Here is a 22,677-nt window from a genome sequence, read left to right as displayed (position 1 = left end):
CACCCTGATCTTGTACCCAACATAGCAACAGCACAACTTGGCATGGGGCAGCACCTCTTCTGGGAAATGATTTCTGCCGAAGCCAATGGGCATTTGCTGAGCAGGGGCACTTTCAGACGTGGCTCCATCCAAAGGCAGCCTCTCCAGGGAGAAAGGAGTCCGGGTGTGGATCAGGAAGAAAATCACCTGGCTTCCTAGTTAATCCACAGGCCTCAAGAGGAGTGTGTGCAGGATTGGTGAATTTTGCAGCCACTGAGAAAGCTATTTTGTGGGCAGGTAGCTGAGAGGAACCAACAGAGCAATATCATATATGCACATATACATATAGGTATATGGATACGTATATCCATATACCTATATGTATACATGCACACATACACATAGATGCACACATAGACATCCATTTTCTGCCACAGAGAATAGCATTGGTTCTATGTAAAATCATCTAAAAATAGCATGAGAAGGACTATTAGTACAAAGGGAACATTTAAAATGCAGACAGAAATAAACACCCTGAATTACACCTAACTCTTGAGGCTGTATTTCTGTTAAAACTAGTTCCCTAAAATCAACTCTTTCTTTATATATTTCAATTAAAGCCGGCCCTTTAAAATACATTCTTTCAGGGGCACCTGGGTGGCTCAGCGGGTCGTGATCTCGCGGTTTGTGGGTTCGGACCCTGTGTCGGGCTCTGTGCTGATGGCTCAGCGCCTGGAGCCTGCTTCGGATTCTGTGTCTCCCTCTCTCTCTGCCCCTCCCCTGCTTGCACTCTGTCTCTGTCTCTCTCTCTCTCTCAAAAATAAATAAACATTTAAAATTTTTAAATAAAAAAATAAAATAAAATACATTCTTTCAAAACAACAACAACAAAAACTAAGTAAATATTCATGCTTCCTTCACAAATATATCGAGTTTTCTATCATCCATAAAATTAGTGGGTTCCTAGTCTCTGGCATTATTGTTGAGGAAGGACAGAAAAAGGTGGCAGAAATATTTGTGATATTTTGTGTTCAGCTCTATGCTTATTTTCACTTAGAATCTTATAGAAGGTATTTCAAGGGAAAAACGTGTCACATCCATCTAACATTGTTTTACTCAAAGTTCCAGTTTAGAAATGTAATTTTTTCTCAAAGCAAGTGAGCATTGCGAGAAGTGTTTTGGATTGTAAGTCCCTTTGGCAGATATGTTTGTCAATTGCTGTGAATTTGCTTTTTCTTCTGATCCTCCCTCTCTTTTCTTCATTTGAAGTTCAAGTGAGGGTGTTCTTCGCTTTGTACAATATGCTATTTTTTACCTATAAGATGTCACAAAGTTATAAAGTAGGAGGACTGCCTAGAAAGATTGGCCCCCTCCCCCATGGGCTACTCAAATGGGGAAACAGGTCCAATGGAAACAAAAGTAAGGAATCAGTGAAATGTACACATGAATACATAACATCATTTCAACCCTTTTGTGAAAAGTATCCATGTCACGGAGGTTGTAAGGTTTTTAGTCAAAGGAGAAAAATCTTAGGTAATTTTAAATGCTCTTAAACACCATTAAAGGAAAAACTTCATTTGAAATACTGAAATTTATTGGAAAAAAAATCTTGCTTTCTGGGGTAATGGTGATTGCTTCTGAATCATGTAACCCGACTGCCCTCTTCTGGATATAAAGTGAAATGATAACAGCCTGAAAGAATTCAGAAACCTATACAAGATGTTGATTATTCTATCACTGATTATGTAAGTTTATGGCTAGAAAATCTCTAATGATAAAGACATTTCCACTTGCATATTAAAAACTGAGAATTAAAATCACAAACCAAATAATCCGACTTTCCCCAAATCCAGAATGAGGGTCTTTTTCTTCTTCTTCTTCTTCTGTTTTTTTTTTTTTTTTTTTTTTTTTTTTTGGCTAGCGTTTCTGGCTTTTGTACTATTTTATGTAATATTTGAGGCTCTCTCGTGAGACACAAGAATTCAAATAAAGCCAGGATGAGGACCATCAATTACTTTGATATTTCCACAACTTCAGGAAGAACTGATATAGAGTGAGCCAAGCATTTATAAACCTTGCCTTCAATGTGTAAGAGGGACTCACATTGATGGAAACCTCTCGAAGTAGCTTGTCAGGAATTAACTGGCCCATATTTTAGAGATGAAAAAGTGAGATGCAACGATTCTCAAGTAAGATAAAAACATAAGAAAGCAACGATCATGTAATTCTATCATTCAGTGGGGCCTTACATGGTGTTTGGCAGAATCATCAGGGGGGATAGCCTTAGCTCAGTCAATGTTTTTTCCCCTCTGTGTCTTAGGTGATACAATCTTATATACTGGTATCATCATTAAAGAGCTTTGGGTTTCTCTCTTCTTTTTCGCCATTTTACATCTGAAAAATGGTATAACAAATTCAAGATGATTGATAATTCCGGATACAGAGTCATTAAATGCCAACAGAAAAAAACGTACCCTCAATTATAATTGTGATACTACGTCAAACAGATAGAGGAAATCCTAATTCTGAGCTCTATTAAAATGCACTTACTTCAATTTCCAGTTGCTATGTATGTCCTATTAGCAGCCTGACATTTTGAGTAGTACACTAATTCATATGAATTGGGTTTTAAATGAAAGCTTTCAAGTCAACCTTTATGGAACACTGAATGTGCAATAAGCCCAGAATTAACAAGAGAACGAGGCGATACTTTTTCACCAAGCGCGCTTCTTAGAAGACGGAGCGAAACCTGAACACTCCCAATGAGAAAACGTTCTCATTTCAAGGGCCTCGCCCGTAAGTAAAGCACATGCTGATCTCGTCGCCATTTTTCTCTAGAGACCTGTTAAGTAGTTAGGAGCAGATATAATTCTAGGCGGCGGTTAGAAAATGAAAGGTCAGAGGTTAAGTATGTGTCTTGCCAGGTAGGCCTCAGCTGGTTCTCCACCTGTCAGGCACCAGAGCTGGGGACAAATTCCAAAGCATCACATACAGTGGCCCAAGAATACACAAAATGGGGCAAAGCGCACACACATCGGTGTGAAGAGAGAACAGGGTCCCCTGATTGTTGACCTATCCTCTAGAGAGGCTACTGGGGGCTCTGTGCTCTAGGGGAGGGACCCTTCCCTCTCCCGTGGCTCTTGTTTGGTAGGACAAGTGTAGAAAGTGCTTAAGGAAAATGACATGGGCTGTTCATGCCCAGGCAGCCTGGCTCGAGGGGACCCAGCCTTGGCGGTTGTCAGCAAATGCCGGCCGTGCAGACACATGGGGGACTTGGGCAGCAGAATATTCCTGCCCTCCCACCCCCCTTGCTGGGAGTAAGAACCCCCATCCTGCTGGGAGAATATGAGCCCCTGCCTTCAGCCAGCTTGTTTTCCAGGCAGCTCAGCATAGGTTCCCAAGGTCACGTTTGGCCAGTCTGGCTCAGGCACTCACTGCATTAATCCAAGAGCGCTGGACTAGAAGTCAACTTCTTCCCAAGCTCTGCCATCTTGTGAGCGAGAGTCCCAAATTGGAACCACTTCTCCCTTACCTCAGTTTACTCATCTGTTACATGAGGGACATAGATCCTGTGTCTCCTAAGGCCCCTTCCCAGCTCCGGATCCAAATATTCTTACTAAGTTATTTGTCGTTTCCACGAAACTATACGACTAAATTGGGTACCCGACTGTTTCCATGAACCAAGGACACTAATTGTGACAAAAGAAATCTGAAGAGTTATGAAAATTTTTATATCAGTTTTTCCCTGTAGATACTGGACTCAACAAAACGACTGGAAACCGATCGATTTTACGACATGCCCACTTATGTCATAAATCCGGCATGACCTGAATCTCTCCCTCTCTCTCTCTCTCTTTTTCCGGTGAATAAGGTCATTGGTTTCTATTGCCACAGAAAACCGCTTCTGTCCAGAACCAGGAGAAAAGTCAAGTCATTGTGGTCAGAGGCTTCAGGAGAGAAATTGAGAAACCCAACCGCTTTTTTAGGTAAGACATAATGATACAACAGGGCTATTTGGTCCTCTAGTCTGGAGAGGATGCCAGGGTGGGGCTGATGCTGAATCCTGTGGAAGGAGTCCTGTCAGTATAGTTTTCTCCTGTTCTGCTGGTCAAAGAATTGTGCCCCTAGAGGCTGCAGGCTCAGGTGTTGGCTGTCTTGTGCCAAGGAAAAGTCCCAGAGCAATGACAACTGCTGGCCAGGACTCGAGAAGCAGAGAAGAGTAGGGAATCAAGAAAGATAAAAGATCACGTAAACCAAATCATCATGGCCGCCTTGATTCCAAAGTAACACAACACACGTATCGCCACTGAAAATACTTGCCCTGATTCACTTCAATCCATCGTCACTTCCCTAGTAGAGTTATTGGAAAATATATACGCTAACCCCTTGGAATAGAAGTTCTACGAGGGCAGATATTTTTGTCTGCTTTGTTCGCGGCACTTGCCGTAGCTACAATAGCACTCGGCACCTGGTTGGGATGCGAGATGTATTTATGCTAGAAGCATTGGCGGCGGAAGGAGTTAGAGACGGAGGGAGAGGTAGTCGAAGTGGTGGCAGCAGTGAAGGTAGATGGGGGCGGAAGTGAAGGTGGATGGGGGCGGAAGTGAAGGTGGATGGGGGCGGGGGTGGAGGCGGAAGGAGGCGGCAGTGTTGCCGCGGCAACTCTGGACTGTGAAGACTTCCCGAGATGGGTTTTGTGGCCACAGGACAAGGGATTCAAAGACGAGCACAAGAACTGGAGAGATCATGACAGAGTTCCCGACGAGGCAGCTTGAGCCCCTGCTCCCAGGTAAGTCTACAGAGGAAGAATTCATTTTGAAGCACCAGAGTCACGAAATCCCCATCGTTTCTGTACACAAGGGTGAATTCCGGAAGGCCCCTCCCCTGCCTTTGAAACCTCAGGCCCTACATCTCCTTGAGGCTTTCAAGCCAGGGCTGGTCCTACGTGAACTCAACCATCATCCATGGACGATCACTGCCTCAGTACCCTCTCTGCAAAGTTCAAATCAAGTGGGAGCTCCGTGGGAGAGGTCCAACAATCACATCTAATTAATTCAAGTCTCTCCTTAAAACCTCCTAGTACCGGGACACCTGGGTGGCTCAGTCCGTTGAGCGACCGACTTCAGCCCAGGTCATGATATCATGACCTTGTGAGTTCGAGCCCCACGTCAGGCCCTGTGCTGACAGCTCAGAGCCTGGAGCCTGCTTCGGATTCTGTGTCTCCTTCTCTCTGCCCCTCCCCCACTTGTGCTCTGTCTCTCAAAAATAAATAACTGTAAAAAAATATAATAATAAATTAATTTAAAAAACCCTCCTAGTACCTCCCCAGGTACAATGGGCTAAACCCTCCCCAAGCCAGAGCAGCACCCCATTCCCAACCATCCCTTCTCTCACCTAATCCCCTTCTGGGGCTAATCCACTCAGCCAACCCTCTGTGTGTACCTCCATAAATCTAACACACCATTTCACGTTTTCCACCCATCCTTCTCTTTATCCCTCACTCCTTTCTCTTCCTGGACAATCTTTCTTCATCCTTTGAAATCCCTTCAAGGACCCCTTTAAACCCATCCTTCAAATTCCATCCTTTGAAACCGTATTTTCTTTTTCTTTCTTTTGAAGAAGTCCACCCAGGCACCCTATCTTATCTACCCTCGTCCAGGAAGTGTGCCACTCCATGGTGCCCCCTGGGCATCTGGGCACGTTCCTGCCCCAGCCAGCATGCCTGGCTCTGTGGAATCTTGTTCACATGCCTGTCCTCCATCGCTGCCTGTGCAATGCTCGAGAAGACAGCAGGTATATATACCTAGCATAGAGATCCACAGCAGCACTGATAATTCTCTTTCTTTGCCACCTAACAGTATGGGATGGCCACCTGTGTCTACGCTAGAGCATTACCTAACATGATGGGAAGTTATGAGAAAAATAAGTAAATATTGAAAGACCAAGTGAGGACTGTTTCTCCGATCACAGAGCGCAACTGTGCGTCCTGGAAGGAAACATAAATCCTGGTGCTCGAGAGCCAAGACAGGCCTACTGAGGCATTTCAGCACACAGAAGAGGAGGAGGAGAGCACTTAGTTGCTACATTTCTATTCAGGATGGCTGTGGAGGTGGCTGGAGGCTGCCAGAAGACTTGCTGAAAGTCGCATTTGCTCAGGAAGGACACTCTTGTTGTTTTGGAGTATTTTATTGGTGCGGTTGGTGAAAGCGGGGCTTGTGGTGGGTTCTGACGCATCTCTGAAGCTACATTCTTTGGTGTCACCTCCAGAGGTACCGTAGAAATTAGCAGAAAGTCTCCAAATACACATCTCGCTAAGGAGTAGCCATTTACCAAAGAAGATAGCCGTTGTGGTTTAACATTTTCTAGGTGCGTGGGTCTGAACATATATTTGGACACCAGAGGGACCCCAGAAATATGTGAGATGGCTCCTTGTTTGACTGAGTTCTCGAAGCTATCCGGGGAGGGCTCTGAACGCAAGAGTCACTAAGAAATGATACTGCGGAGAGGCAAGAACTATCACAAAGACATTCAAGGGCATCCAGGAAGCCCTCTGCTAATCTATGTCAATAGACACAATAATAGAACTTCAAGTTTTTTTTTTAAATGGAGAGGAAACAGCAGATCTAGATGTCTATAAGGGACCAGATAATAAGGGGCAGGAAATAAGTGCACCATGTCCAATTATACCACACAGCAGGGGCAGGAGCCCCTTTCAAGATGACAAGCTACTTTTCATTTCCCCAAAGGCTTGAGATCAACAAGGTGGTGTGAACTGGGAGAGTAAGGAAAGGAATCGAGATAGTTCAGTCCTTGGTAAAGGCGACCGGGGCTAAAGGTTGGAGTGCAGAGAGAGGAAAGAATATGGGGTGCTGAGAATCAGCTCTTCAGGTGGGTGACTGGGGGGGTGGGGTGGGGATTTTATCACTGGTCTTTCATTTTATTTTATGTTTTAAATCTATGTTCTTCACTGGCTTCTTGGCTCCGTAACAGAGATGAAGTGACTAGTCTGTAGACATCATTTCTTGTCATCTTCACAACAGTATCATTATTATTATTATTGTTAGTTATTATTATTATTTTATTATTATTATTACTGCTATTTTAAGAATAGGAGCAAATGGAGGGAGTAATAAAACTTGGATTCTAAAATTGCTGGAGAAGTGAAGACCAAAGACCAACGCTGTTTGTATGTGTGGCGAGCAAAGTCGAGAGCATTGGAAAGAACGAGAAGGCTCGGGCAGTGTCAGGGATCAAGGGCTGGCCTACCAGGGGAGATTTTTGAAGCAAGGAGAGTTGTTGCACATGGCCAAAACACTAGGAAGGCATGAATCTTTCCCTACTGCTGCAGAAATTTGAAAAAACGAGCACTGCCAATGAACTGTCATAAATATTATGTACAAAACCTTTGCTATTGGAGAGTATAGTTCTCAAGGGCTTGTGGGATTAATGAAGAGGGGAGCCAGAGAAACTTCAATAAGAAGAAAGATCGTGCTTACTGACATTATTCCTTCGTAGCGTCATTTGGACATTTTTAATTTCATGTGAAATTGCAGGCGAATGGTGGAATAGAATGGAAACATGCAAAACGCTGAGCTCTGTGCTAACCCACAGTACCCTCCCAAGTGAAAGCAAGGATCTGGAAACGCCACGTGAGAAGTTTCACCAAGCAAAGTCCCATGGAGGCCACAACGCATGCATATGGGTATGGGTTCCTTCATCTGCCAACAAATAGCTATCTAGGCCCTGCTCAGGGTCAGGTTCACTTAACTGGTGCTGAAGAAGGTGAGTTAACCACACACACTCCCTGCTGACCTCGAAAAGTCTGGCAGGAAACGTGTGAACTCCTAAATGAGAGCTCTGATTATTTGAGAAGGAGCATAATTTGGTCGTCGAATGAAACTTTTTGCTCGTACTCTCCCAACAATCCATGAAAGGTCCGCTAAGCTAACCTGTCCTTCAGAGGCCCTCTCATGGAGGCAGGGTCCAGACCCTGCCACATATCATCTCCTGGTTTCTAAGAAGCAAACCTAGTACGAGTGCCACAAGCTAGTTTCTCTTTGTTTCCATATGTTTTCCTAGGGGCTCTCTCATCATAACATGTTATACAACCCGTATCAACATCATGTCCCATTTGGTCAAGAGGCATTTCCAATCCAGTGCTTCCTAACCTCTTTCAGGGGAAGTAGTACATGTAAGTTAACATTACCATGCCCTGACAGATCAAATGAGGAGATCCAGCCAGAAAGCATTGAAAGTTCATGACAAACCAGGTCACTTTCTATTATGTGTACATGACTGTAATAAGGTCCTTTAAGGACTCCTTTTAGGGATGGCTTACAGTATCTCATGTCAGCTCTTCTCTTGAATTTCACTCCACTCATATCAGGATTATCTGGTGCGTGGTTGAATGGGCCCTGCACAGGTGTCCACAGTCGGATGGCAGGCAGCTGGGGGTGGGGGTGGAGAAAAGTGAGGCATAGAACCAGACCTGTCCAGGAGGACAGGGCAGGAGCTGAGAGGTGCAGACATGTGATATCCCACGGTGGAGGCCAGTGGAACCATGGAGAGGCAATCCCGAGTGAAGCTCAGGCAGGTAGGCACATGACCTTAGGCAGGTCTATCAACGGGAGGATAGACACTCAACTAGCAAGCCTGAGTTCAGGATCCAGGGATTGAAATTAAACAAAAAGACAAGAAAAAAGAAAAAAGCAGAGAAAATGACGAAAGCTTAAAGAGGGATGTTTGGAAGCAGACACATCAGTGGATTCAGCCTTAGAAAAGGGCTTTTTTTTCCATTGCAGGAAGCAGCACTCACAATATGGAAGAGGTCGGGGAGACCCACGTGAGCTCAGGAACCCAACAGAAGTGCTTGTCTGAGGGGGCCATCAACGACCTGGGAGAGGAAAGCAAACCTCCGGGATGAGAAAGGGAGCCAGTGGTAAGGGGAGGGCCCCGTGAGGACAGAACTGTGTGACAGCCCAGAAGATGAGCTCCAGCCGTGAAGAAATGTAGGCACGCCATGCTGGGAGCCTTCGTGTGTAAACGGTAGCAATGGTAAAGGCAGGACGGTGGAATCATTGAAACATCCACTACCACAGATGAGAGTTTATCTGGGAGCGAGAGTTTATCTGATGAGCTTGTAGGTGGCAATTTCAGGGCCACGGACAGCCAGGGACAAAGTTGGAGGAGTCCGGCAGACCTCACTTTCCTCGGGTTTACCCCAGGCCCTGCGTGAGTTACCAGAGACCCGTCTACCAGCTATCCAGTGAGCTCTCTTCTTAAAAAAGTCAGAACCCTCTTTAGCCCCCTGGATCCTTCTTGAGTCACCTTGGGTAGAAACATCCTTCACTGTTAAAGTTTGCAAAAAAGAGATTTACTACAATCGGCCTATTACTTTTCGTGACGGAGCAAATGTGCAACAATCTCACCGGTTGCTGTCTGGTTTTCTTTGGTTTTTGGTAGGTACAGCTCCTTTTTATGCAGAAAGAATCGACAGGCTACTATTACGTGCCATACACTCTCCTAAATGCCAGGAAACCATGAGGGTATAAGGCATGTCTCCTGCCCTAATGGAGTCTCCAGATTGGAAGAAGAGACAAAAAATAAAATAAAGTAACAGGTGATTTCACTATAGTGCGACAGTATGTGGGTGAGTCCCCTACTGAGTCTTGGGAAGAGACTTGCTCAAAGGCAGCCTTCCAGAAGAACTAAGAACAAACTGAGAGCCGTGCCTGTGTGGTGGCCTTCTTGTGGGAGGGCCTGGTGTCTCCATGGAACAGTGAGCTATTTGAGAAATGGATTTTCTATCCTTTCAATGTGATAATATATTTAATAGGATATTATCGTAGGCATAATATGATGTACAAGGCTCATGTTAACTGATCTATGTAAAATGAAAATATGATTAATGTTCTGATCTTTGTGACTGCTCTGAACAAGGCTCTCAGAAGATGTATTTGAGTCTGTGATTACTTAGGCTGTCGAAGAAGGTGATCCCAAGGAGCCCCAGTTAGATATAAAATTTTACTGTGCTCATAAAATCTATACGGAACTTAATGCAGTCTAGTGGTGAGAGGACCGGATCAGAAGTTAGGATTCCTGATACACCTTTTCCATTTCTGTCACTAAGCAGCCCTGGCAAATCCTGTCTGTGGTCTCCATGCCCTCATTTCTAAAAGGAAGGGATAAAAGTGAGTTTTTCCCACTGGTGGTAAGGGGCTGTAATCCTGTCCCGAGAGGGTTCTGAGATTGGCGCCAGAAGCACTTGTGACGATCCATGAAAAAGACGACTTAGAACATAACGTTCTTTTTGAGAAACCCAGTTCACGGCCATAGACAGGACGTAATAAATTATCCGCCTGGGGGCAAAAATAAACTGCGGTCAAATTCACGTGCTTAATACCTGGGTAAAGTGGGTAAAGCTATTTGTCTGTTTATGCTAACTAAATAATGACCAGGCTTATACAAGCAGGCATGTTAAAACCATATGCTGTTTAATCCACCTGCCACATCAGGGGGGAAAACAGACACGTGTCGAGGAGGTGTGGCGTAGACGGAGGAACAAGACTGAAAGGTCCCTCTGGCCTAAAGAATCTCTTCCACTGTCTCGCAAATTCCCGCCATGGTTTCTTGGGGATTAAAGGTAAATCCTAAACTCCTTATCTTTCTTCACTCCCTGAGCCTCACAGGATTGTGAGGATTAACTACGAGAATTTATGGAAATGTGACTGGCATGTAACAGTCAACCCATAAACATTAGTTCATCTTCCCTTTCTTTCGGAGGCACTTAGCCCCCTCCCCAGGCAGGCCTTAGCCCCTGCCCTCTCTCCACCGAGCCAGGTAAATGCCACACTGTCTTTAAGCCCTTACTGTACTGTTTCCTCCACCTGGAATGTTCTTCCTTGTCTGTGTGCATCCAAACCCCGTTTGTGTCCGATAAAGGATTTCATCTGCAAGTAACAAAAGTCGACTCTGACTCTCTTGAGCTGAAAGAGAAAGGGGACCAGGGGCTCTCAGAAGACGGAAGGGCTGGGAAGCTGATGGCGGACAATGAAATGGAACCCGGCGATCGCCAGAGGGCTCGGGGCCACACCGCAGGAACCATCTGGTCTGCCCACCGGCCCCACTGCTGCAACCTATCTGACAACCAAGCGACCCCCCCCCCACAGTCAGCGCGCGCAGACCGCGCATGTACTGGGGGAGACTTAAGTCATGGGCTGGCCCTCTGGCTGCACCCAGTCTGGGTGAGGTGGGACAAAATCCTTTGAATCCAGTAGGAGGCAACAAAGAGAGGAGAGATCTGGACTTTGCTTTCCAACAGAAGACAACGCCCAGGAAGGCAATATCAGAGCATTAATAAGAAAAGGGACTGGGGGCACCTGGGTGGCTCAGTCGGTTGCGCGTCCGACTTTGGCTCAGGTTATGATCTCGCTGTTCACGTGTTCGAGCCCTGCGTTGGGCTCTGTGCTGACAGCTGGGAACCTGGAGCTTTCTTTGGATTCTGTGTCTCCTCTCTTTCTGCCCCTCCCCTGCTTGCACTCTGTCTCTCTGTCTCTCTCTCTCTCTCAAAAAATAACCTTTTTTAAATGTTTTATTTACTTTTGAGAGAAAGAGACAGAGTATAAGCGGGGAAGGGGCAGAGAAAGAGAGGGAGACACAGAATCCGAAGCAGGCTCCAGGCTCTGAGCCGTCAGCCCAGAGCCCGACGCGGGGCTCGAACTCACGACTATGAGATCATAACCTGAGCCCAAGTCGGACGCTCAACCGACTGAGCCACCTCGGCGTGCCCCCAAAAACATCGTTTTGAAAAAGAAGAAAGGATTGGATGTCAAAGGGCCCCCAAACTACCAGTGTCCCCCCCCCCCCGAGTCCATTCCCCAGAACTTTTATCAAAGCCTCTCTCCCAAGCTAGGACTCCCCTAACTGGGTTTCTTTGGCCTGGTCTTCACTTCTCTGAGCTCCCTCCAGTATCGTCCCTGCCATACATTTTAAGAAAAGCAGCACCTTTCCCTGAACACACTGCGTGAGTCGCGGGTGTCTGCTCAAATAGCTTCTCCCTGTGTTGTTTAACTCTGCCTGTGGCTCCTCCTTGCACAAAAACACCAGTTTTCTCAGGAGGCTCTTGTTGCATAGGGAAAGAGTAGCTTCACGGCAAAATCTGAAGTAGCGAAGGAAACCAGTGAAGTTCAGAGTCTGACCCTGTGGTCAAGGAGCACGGGCTGTGGTGGGACATGACATGAGCCCTTGGGAGTCAGGTGCTGCCGTGAGGCTGGAAACTCTGGGAATAAATAAATGATGCCTGTGTGTTCCTCTCAGTGAGTCTATAGTCTGCTTTGACAGAAGGGCCTGACTTGACTGGTAGCTCTGGGAGAATTCCAGAAAGTACAACCAAATGAACTCCAAACAGAACTAAGCAGAAGCTATGCAACTATTTCTTAAGAACCCCATAATCCGAGTCGCTCCTGGGTGGCTCAGTCAGTTAAGCGTTTGACTCTTGATTTTGACTCAGGTCATGATCTCACAGTTCGTGAGATCGAGCTCCACGCTGGGCTCTGTGCTGAGAGCGCAAAGCCTGCTTGGGATCCTCTCTCTCTCTCCCTCTCTCTTTCTCTCCCTCCCTCCCTCCCTCTCTCTCAAAAATAAAGACACAAATATTTTTAAAAAGAAGCCCATAATCTGAAAAAAATACAACTCCTTTATTAATAGGATTCCTTAGTGTAACTCACAGAAAAGGAATTCTCTGACAAAATGAAGATTTATTTCAAGCCAAAAGCCAACATGTTCATAAAATTTTAAATCAAACCAAGGATGATTGCTGACTGCAGTATTACTCAGCACTAACTTCTTAGCATTAAGCAGTGCTATAAGAAAATATTTTAAGCTATTTTTAGATGATACGATTGGGCACTCACAAAGCTGAAAGGATGGTTAGATCAAAAGAATCATAATTATCTATCTCCTAGTTTCTTTTATAATTAAGTTCCTAAAAACATGTCTGTATGAAAGTTATTTGGTTGGTTTACATGTTCTAAAGGTTGTTCAACTCCAAGACAGCTTATAATTTTAAAAAATTAATTTAGGAGCACCTGGGTGGCTCAGTCGGTTAAGCACCTGACTCTTAACTTTGGCTCAGGTCATGATATCACGGTTTGTGAGTTCAAGCCCCGTATCCGGCTCCACACTGACACTGCGAAGCCTGCTTCAGATTCTCTCTCTCTCTGCCTCTCTCTCTGCCCCTTCCCAACTGCACATGCACTGATCTCTCTCTCTCTCTCTCTCTCTTAAAAATAAGTAAACATGAGGGGTGTCTGGGTGGCTCAGTTGGTTAAGTGTCTGACTTCAGCCCCGGTCATGATCTCATGGTTTGTGAGTTTGAGCCCCATATCGGGCTCAATGTTGACAGCTCAGAGCTTGGAGCCTGCTTTGAATCCTGTGTCTCCCTCTCTCTCTCTGCCCCTCCCCTGCTCACACTCTGTCTATCTCTCTCTCTCTCAAAAAAAAAAAAGAAAAACATTAAAAAGATTTAAAAAAAAGTAAGTAAACATTAAAAAAATTAAAAATTTTTAATTAAAAATTTTTTTTTTCAACGTTTATTTATTTTTGGGACAGAGAGAGACAGAGCATGAACAGGGGAGGGGCAGAGAGAGAGGGAGACACAGAATCGGAAACAGGCTCCAGGCTCTGAGCCATCAGCCCAGAGCCTGACGCGGGGCTCGAACTCACGGACCGCGAGATCGTGACCTGGCTGAAGTCGGACGCTTAACCGACTGCGCCACCCAGGCGCCCCTAAAAATTTTTAATTTAAATTACACTAATTTAAATTATTTAAAGCAGTATATCGCCGTGCATGCTCTAGAATGTATCCATTATTGCTTTAAATTCTACAACCATCTGACATTTATCCAGGTAGTAAAAAAAAATCATTTTCAAAAGCAACTTTTACCCAAAATTATGTTTCTTCATTTATTTGAAATAATATTTAGAATTCCAAGGGACTGATTTTATTGTTGAAGAAGAAGCCTGATCTCTTAATATATATCCCCCATTATTCTAATTGATCGTTACTGGAATTCCGACATTCTTCACAATTTGTGCATACATCTTTCTAAAATGGTTTTTTAAGTTTATGTATTTTTGAGAGAGAGACAGACAGAGCACGAGCAGGGGAGGGGCAGAGAGAGAGGGAGACACAGAATGGGAAGCAGGCTCCAGGCTCTGAGCTGTCAGCACAGAGCCCGACACGGGGCTTAAACTCACGAACGGCGAGATCACGACCTGAGCCAAAGTCAGATGCTTAACTGACTGAGCTGCCCAGGCACCTCTGTGCATGGATCTTTCTAAAACCATGCACTGCCATGCATAAATCTGGAGCACTCTGAGCCACATTTGCTGTGTTTAGTTAGACTAGGATAAAACCTCATTAGCATACATGTCTACCTGCCTGCCGAACAACTCAATCTGAACAATTTGGCCATCAGTATAGGCAAAGTGGTGTTTGTGCAATTAATTGCATACATTACTGCATTTTTTTTTTTTTTTTGCACGTTGTCTGTAAAGGAAAGCAGAATGCACAATGAGAGCGAACAACACAGTGGAAATACGAATGAGTTAACCATCAAAATCAGGAAGAGTAAAAGACTTTCTGGTCAATCCATACAGTGGAATACTATGCGGGCATGAAAACCGTCATGTCTAAGAATAGCTCCTGGCATTTGGAAATCATCAAGACGCACATTTCAGAGAAAAAGCCAGAACACGAGTGTACATATATATAACCTTCATTTCGTACACCAGCCTTCTTCATCTCGTCTTAAGGGTATGTTTGCTGCCAACCTTTCACCAGCTGGACAGGCATGCGAACGTTCCCGCCTATGGTGTCTCAGCAGCACACAGGGTTATGAATGAAAAACGTCAGAAAGGAACCCAGGCAAAGGCACGTTTTAGTCGATTTTGCCTGCAGTTGGCCCTCTAAATAATACCATATTACCGGTGGCAGTGGCAGTAGTCACAGTGGAAAAAATAGCGTACCTAAAAGAATGAAGGTACAGTGGGCTACTTTCCATTTATAGGTGCCTTAGGAAAAAAAAAAAAAAGAAGCAAACAAAATCCTCGAGAAGACATAAGAAGATTAATAAGCTGTTAACTACAGAGCTACAAAGGTCATTTTGAGAACCAAGGACCCATAAAATTGGAATCAGAGGCATTCCTTGACCTTGAAATCAGGTCAGAAGAAGGCTGGCTTTGGGGACACTGGCCAAAAAACATGGCGGTGGGTCCCAGGAGTGGGGGCCACATCAGGTAAGCAAGCTGTGCAGAGCAGGAAGGAGAAACGGGGCGGAAGCCTGGTCAGGTCACTCACGGTGGATCCCCGAGGAGCTGAACGTTTTCTCTCAAAAATGTCGTATCTCAGAGTGGCATATATTTTTTACTGGCAAACTAGAAACTTGTTTCTCAGTATCTCTTCAGTACGGGCCAACTCTGTACAATTGCCGTGTTGACAACAGCACATTTCTCAGAGCGCGTGCTCAGTGGAATCTTTGCTTGTAACTTTCCAGCCGTTCTTAGCTTCTGTGTGTATCATTTTAAATTTCCTTAGAAGCGCAAGGTTATTAATAAGAGCTAACATTTAGTAAGCATGCCGCGGTTCTTTGCTCGCATGGCTCTAGCTAATCCTAGTGTTTGTATCATTGTGTTGCCTGGGTATTTATTATCTCCGATGTCAGCTGTTTTTGTAGGGTCTTGGAGCCCCCAAAGGGGTGCCTCACACAAGTCCACACATGCTTTTCGGCTTCACTCACAGGGCCCACGCTGTTATTTCTTTTCTTTTCTCTTTTCCTGCATGGGCACTCATGTATCACCATCCATTACCCAAGTAGCCTCTTGAAAGAGGATCACCCTGGCTTCTGCTAATGGCACCTCCAAGGGGAGTTGAGTCTTCGTGCTGAGAGCGGAGCGCTTACAAAGGGAGAGTCCTCGAGGTGGCGAATCCAAATCAGGCGTGGGGCCAGGCAGGGGGCCTGGCCCTCTCACCAACCCTCCACCATATTTTGTCACGGGACCGGAAGTGGTACCTCCAGACCACCGTGTCAGGGCGTCAGTCGGGCAAGCCGCTGCCAGCTCTCTCCAAGGGGCTCCGGGCACAGCGGAGGAGTGAGTGGAACACGATGCCTGCCCCCCGCCCCTCCGCATCCTCCCCACTGTTTTCCAGAAGCAGCTGCTTGGCCTCCAGGTGACCCTGGCCCTTTTCCATTCTGAAGTTTTGTTTTGTCTTGGTTTTTTTTTCTTTTTTCTTTTTTTCTTTTTCCCCTTTGAGCCATGTCTTCATCTCGGGAAGGGAGTTTGGGTTTATGTCTGTACAACTAAATTGCTCGCTGGGGGGGGGGGGGGGGGTGGGTGCTGGGGGTGTGGTTTAAAGGAGAGGCGTCTTGCCAGTGGTAAACTCAAGTATCCCCACGAAAAGAAACAGAAATTGCTCACTGCTTTGGAGTGACGGTGAGGCACGTGTGGTGGGCTGTGACATTTACTGCTGGGCTTTTCTTTTCTTCGTCGTTTCCCCACCGGGTCTTTGAAACCCATAGGGCTGAGATTCGGCATCGGCCGTCATCTCTCCGGGTGACCTGACCGTCTCATCCGGGCATTTCTGGAGCTGAGTTCTCAGTGGGTCTCCTCACTTCTGGGATTCTCTCCCACTTGGCCTCTGGAGCAACTTGCTCCCACCTTCCTGGTCCCCCGATATTTCTTCTTCCCTCTTTCTGGTCTCCCTGGAGCTGCTGCTTGGGATCACCTCAGCTCTTTGAATCTACCTTTGTGAAGATGGCCGTCAGCTCCCAGGCATGCCTGCCCAGCAGATGCCCAGCTACACTCTTGGCTTGTGACAAGCCACACGTCACCTTCCAAGGACCCCCCCCCCCCCGCCCCAGTCCGGGTCAGAGTTGTGAGGCTTCAATTATCCAGGAGGAGAGGCTTGGTTTTAGGAAATACAGGCGTCTGCAACCACCTCCCTCTGTGGACACCATCTGTGAGACAGATGGTGTCCATCTAACTGGTGACGAGATGAGCCAGAATCTGGGCCTGCCGATCAAATACCACGGAAGGAAGTCTCCATTGCAGGAAATGTACATGCCTTGTGGACGGTTTGCCAAGAATGTTACTCTCAGGGCGCCTGGGTGGCTCAGTCGGTCAAGCTTCTGACTCTTGATTTGGGCTCAGGTCATGATCTCATGGTTCATGAGTTCGAGCCCCGCATCGGGCTCTGCGCTAATGACGCGGGGCCCGCTTAGAATTCTGTTTCTCTCCCTCTCTCTCTGCCCTTCCCCCGCTTGCTCTCTCTCTTTAAAAAAAAATTTTTTTTAATTTAAAAAAGAATGTTATTATCATTTATGGAAGGGAGCCTACATCCACTCACTCAGCCCATGAGCATCTCTGCTCTAACATATACTAAGCATTGGGCTAAATGTAATAGAAATGAATATGCATCAGGTTTGGCTCCTGTCCTCAAGGAACCGAGCATTTAGATAGGAGGTACCACGTCTCGCCCGAGACCTTCAGCACTTGCATAGAATAGCAACTGTGTGATCTGTGTAAATACTAAAGCTTTTGATTAACATTTTATATCCCCAAGTATGTGACACGCAGCCCCCAAATAAATACAAGGCTACGTCCCTCAAGTGAAGCTACTTATCAACTGATGCCCAATTGGACTATTTAAAACAGGTTTCAGCCACTGCTTTGTGGCCAAATTTCCAAACTTGGAAATATGCACTGGGAATTCAGAAGATACCCAACCAATAGCGTGTCGGGTATTGCTTACCTTATCAAAGTTAAATTTGCTTTCATTAAGAATAATTCCCATTTAAATGGATGACCCAGACAAACCAGTTTAAGCTGCTACAAATGAAAATGCAAATAAAACATCTGCTTCTAACTGATTTCCACTCATTATTTTAACTTCAGAGGAGGAGAGGTTAGGAAGTTTCTAGAATCATTTGAATGCCAATTGCTTTGATCAGACATGCCGCTCGGATCCCACGAGCCGATGGACTGAGCTTTTAAGAGGTAAAATCCCTCAGAGCTTTAAGACATGTAGAATACAAACAAGATGACAAGCTTAAGAGACTGGACACTCCAGGTAGAGATGTCTAAAAACAAATGAGAATTTGGGAGACATAATATACTGCAGCAGAGGGAGAAATGAATGTGAGACATAACTCAATGTGGGAGAGAGACCCGAGGAGGAAGAAAATCTCATTCGTGTCGAATATATCTTCTTTAGAGACACAGCAGTCATGCTGAAATAAGCGAGTCAATGCAAGAAAGCCCCTTTGATTTGGAGGATACCTGCCAGGTGCAAGGAGTCAAGGAAATATAGGGGGCAGAGCAACGTAATGATAAGTACGCAGAAAAAGCACAACTCTGCTCAGACAAGGTGGGTCACAGGGGACACTCACTATGACTTCTTGGTCCTTTTGGTCCGGGCTTCCAGGTTTTTCAAGAGCCACTTGAAAGGTTGGAACAGTATTCATGGCTGTCATCTCTGGAGGCACTAGTTGTTGTGTCCAGCGGTCATCCCACCAAAATAAGATGGGATGGAACCGAGGACCACGCATATGTGGGCTCTAAGCTCAGGTGCGCCACCTGCTGGCTGTGGGACCTTGGGCAACTCGCTCCAAGTCTCTGGACCATATTTGTCCCATGCCTTAAAACGCAGCAGCTGTCGGGGAGGGGAGTTTTTGTCTGTTTGCGAAGTGGATGAAACATCGTAGTTGATCATTAAACATAGCTGTTGGCATTATCATTATTAATTCTTCTACAAGGAGATTTTTTTTTTCAAAGAAGAAGGCAGGATATTGGCTTGAAGAACGATACTTAAATATTGTAGGTAAACATGCATCCTCTAAGGCATGTTTCTACTTGAAATTCCGCACGTGAAACCTAGCATCTTCTTCCTTTGGTAAAGACTTTCAGAGTTAGACTCTAAGATGTCACTTTACTTGGTGAATATTTTGTTGCCCCTAACTCGTCACACATGTACTTTTAAAATATTGATGTACTGATTCACTCTTTTTTTTTTCATTTTACTTAAAAAAATTTTTTTTTTGTAATCTAGTTTTAGCGATTGCATCAAGGAATCAAGGAAGAGAACTCTAATGCAGTGATTCTTAAACTTTCCTGGGGTCGCACATTACTTTGGAATCTGATAAAAGACGTGACCTCATACCCCACAAAAAAGATACACTCACATATAAACATGGTTATAGGTGTTCAGAGATCTTCTTGGAGCTCCAGGAAGATATGTCAAGTTATGGACTAGAGCACAACTAGAAACTTTTAGAATTGTCCGGCACTCCCTAAAATAGTAAAGGAGGAATTATTCAACACCAATTCTTTATCACCAAGAAGAATCATTTGTCCTAAAGTTTGGTTTGAATCACTTTCCCTGGTTACTCGTGGAAAAGAAAGGATTTACAGCAAGTATATGACTATAAGTCGATTTAAGGAAATCAATTTTGAATTAATCGCCTTCCATGTAGCCTCTTTAGAAAAAATAATTTGTTCAAGAACTGTCTTGAATGTTTGTTCTTCTACTTTATAAAGAAAAGGCATCCACTTCAACCATCCCTGGAGTTAGTGTGGCTCAATGTCCCATGGAATGAAAATCTTTATGCGTCCAGCAAAGGGAAACCTTCTCCAGTGATTATAATCAAGCTACCATAACTCATTAGCCTACTAGAAAGATTTAGATTCTTCCACTACTTGGCATGTGTCAAAGCAGCGCAAGAAAGTAAATTAATGGGACGCCTGGGTGGCTCAGTCAGTTAAGTGTCCAACTGGGCTCAGGTCATGATCTCATGGTTCACGAGTTCAAGCCCCCACCTTGGGCTCTGTGCTGACAACTTGGAGCCTGGAACCTGGTTCAGATTCTGGGTCTCCCTCTCTCTCTCTGCCCCTCCCCACTCATACTCTGTCTCTCTCTCTCAGAAACAAGTAAACATTTTTTTTAAAGTAAATTAAAGAGAGCATCAGCAAGAAAAATGAAATGTTCAGATTTGCTTTTTACTTTTCATATATCTAAATGTAAGCAGTTCCCCCTCTCTCTGCCCAATTCTTAAGGCAAGTCAACAGCTCAAAAGCAAAGCTCCTTCAAAACAGCATAAGCAGAGTAGGGAATGATTGAAACTTTTCACAGTAACCCCAGTGTTTTATGGGACTACCAAGTTTTCCAAAGACACTGGTAAAATCTCAGATAAAAATTTTATGTGATACATTTCATATTCTTTGTGTTATTCAAGGAGTTATTAAAAACTAATTTTTAACTATTATCATTAAATATTTATATGAATTACAGTCAATTGTCACTTTATTTCGTCCTATAAAAGCTTTAATAATTTCTACTTCATATTAAAAAAAAATAATGCTAGCTCCAGATAGACCAGTTCTTGCCAGTACATGCCCTCTCTTTCCTTAATGCCTACAAAGAATCTGGGCATGATTTGCCTAACTACGAAGTCCAATTCCAATAAAATTTCACTTGTATTTAACCACTGTCAGAATTTATCATCTATTTATGCTGTTTATAGATTGAGTACTAACAATAATGTAATATCCCAATCCAGAAAAAAAAAGTGGGTAATCATTACATTCACAGGAAACAAAACATATTAAAATGGTTTTATATATGCATACCTACCACATATGCATATTTTGTTGTAGATATGTATAATAGAGTGACTAATAAGGAATTTTCAAATATATAATTATAATACATTAGGATGACACTGTGGGGCAAGAATAAAAACAGGAGTTTAAGAAGGAAAGAGAAACACATACAAATCATTAAATGTTTTCTTAAAGTATGTTTGTGTATTTCTTTTTTTAGTGAGTTTCACATTACTATGGTATTTAGATGTCATTTGATGTATTTAAAAGTGTGACATAACCATATCATTTATAAAAATCTGCAGAATTCCATCCCTTGAAACCATTTACACATACGATGAAAGGTTCTAGATGCCAATATTTGTACTGAGTGAAAAAGCACGGTGTTTTATCAAATTACTTCAGGGGCTATGAAAGCAAAGATTTCTAAAGATCAGTGCTCGCAATTATAATTCAATATGTCACAAACATAATGCTAATAATAGGGGGAGTAACTCATGATATATATTATATTATATGTTGTATATTATATGTATATGAATATCTATTATATTACACAATTGTTTATAATTACACATATATATATATTTATATGTATCTCAGCTATCTTGATTTTATTGTCATGTCTCCCTTTTCTGTTTTGTTTTTCTTTTCCCTTTGAGCAGGACTTATTACATGAAGAAAGAATTTAAAAGCCATGTCTGGACGGATCTTTCTAACTGGTCTTGGGATTGTGCCGATAACACACAATAGACCTGTACTGAGTCTGCTCATACTTAGTATCACGTGTGACCACAATTTGGAAAGTTACTGCTCGAAGAGTTAAGAGTTTGTGATCAAACAAGTTCGAAAGAGTCATATTGCCTTATCTTGCCCCATTGGGAGCGGGTATGATTAGTTTGCCAACCCTATTAATAACTTCCTTTCAAGTGTCTTTCTTAAGCACTGAGTCTCATAAAGGATCTGACCAGAAGCTATCAAGGACACACAGAGGAACTCACCATGGCTTTCTATCCATGGATCTTTCAGGGTGTGGAAAGTGCTCTGTGGATAGAGAGGTGGGGTAACGTCATATGGATTTCCCATGAGGATACAATCTCTTCCCCATCATTTCCAGTTCAACCAACGATTGGAGTCTAATGGAAGAGATAGCATGCATGTGTGGAAATATGTGTAGGGTATAAACATTCAGAAATGGAGGGAGGCTAGTCAAGGAGATGCGTTAACAAAGTAAATAAAATCGAGGGGTAAAAAATGTCATTGAAAGTTCAACTAACAGCCGTCTAGGATCTACTAGGTATTACATATTTTAGCAAATGTTATACATTTATTTCCTTATAAAGCCCATGTTCTGTGGTTTCATTTGACTTTGTTTTTCAAACTGCAGGTTGCAACGCATTAATGCCTTCTAAAATCAATTTAGTGGAGCACGACCAGCATTTGAAAAAGAAGTGAAATCGAATACAGCAGGATAGAACGGTAAATTATTAATGCATCCTACACAAAGTGGGGGCTATTATTATTTTGTGAAACTTTGACTTCAGATATGTATCTGGACGTGATATGATGCGAAATGTAATTCTTATTGTACTCTGCTGAGCCAAAAGCTTCCCCAAAACTGTAAGATAAACCCAGCGCTAATAAAAAGGAGTAGAGAAAAAAAAAATGAGTTCGGAGTGGAAGTCTGCAGTCTATTTTCTACTTCGAGTGATCAGGTGGATGGCGCTCTATTTAACCAAACTGAAGTCAACAAAAGAAGCAAGACATCTGGGGAGAAATCAGTTCATGAAGGAAGTTTATAATATCATGCACTGAGACAACGTATTGACTCGAGATGGGTATTTCAGGCAAACTGCTGAGCCTCGGGAAAGAGGTTTTACCTGGAGATATACATTTGGAAGATAAAGAGAAAAAAAAAAAAGATAGTTAAGGCTAAATCTTTGGTTGAGGCTACCCATTTCCCCCGGAAGTTAAAGAGAGGTGAAGACAATGAAGCTAGTTTCCCAGACTAGCTAAAATATTAGCTAATGAAAAATGTCACCT

General features: G+C 43.9%; 1 long non-coding RNA gene across 1 annotated transcript; it reads left to right on the top strand.

Moving 5' to 3' along the window:
- Positions 1-16,051: 16,051 nt before the first annotated feature.
- LOC123581957 lies at positions 16,052-22,351 on the top strand. The gene is made up of 4 exons (XR_006704108.1): positions 16,052-16,128; positions 18,251-18,403; positions 21,300-21,522; positions 22,022-22,351. It is a non-coding gene; the product is annotated as an uncharacterized LOC123581957 (long non-coding RNA).
- The last annotated feature ends 326 nt before the right edge of the window (positions 22,352-22,677 follow it).

The sequence above is a fragment of the Leopardus geoffroyi genome, chromosome B3, assembly GCF_018350155.1.
Source record: "Leopardus geoffroyi isolate Oge1 chromosome B3, O.geoffroyi_Oge1_pat1.0, whole genome shotgun sequence".
NCBI lineage: Eukaryota > Metazoa > Chordata > Mammalia > Carnivora > Felidae > Leopardus > Leopardus geoffroyi.
The sequence above is the reverse complement of the archived record's forward strand: the minus strand, read 5'-3'. Positions and strand labels throughout refer to the sequence as shown.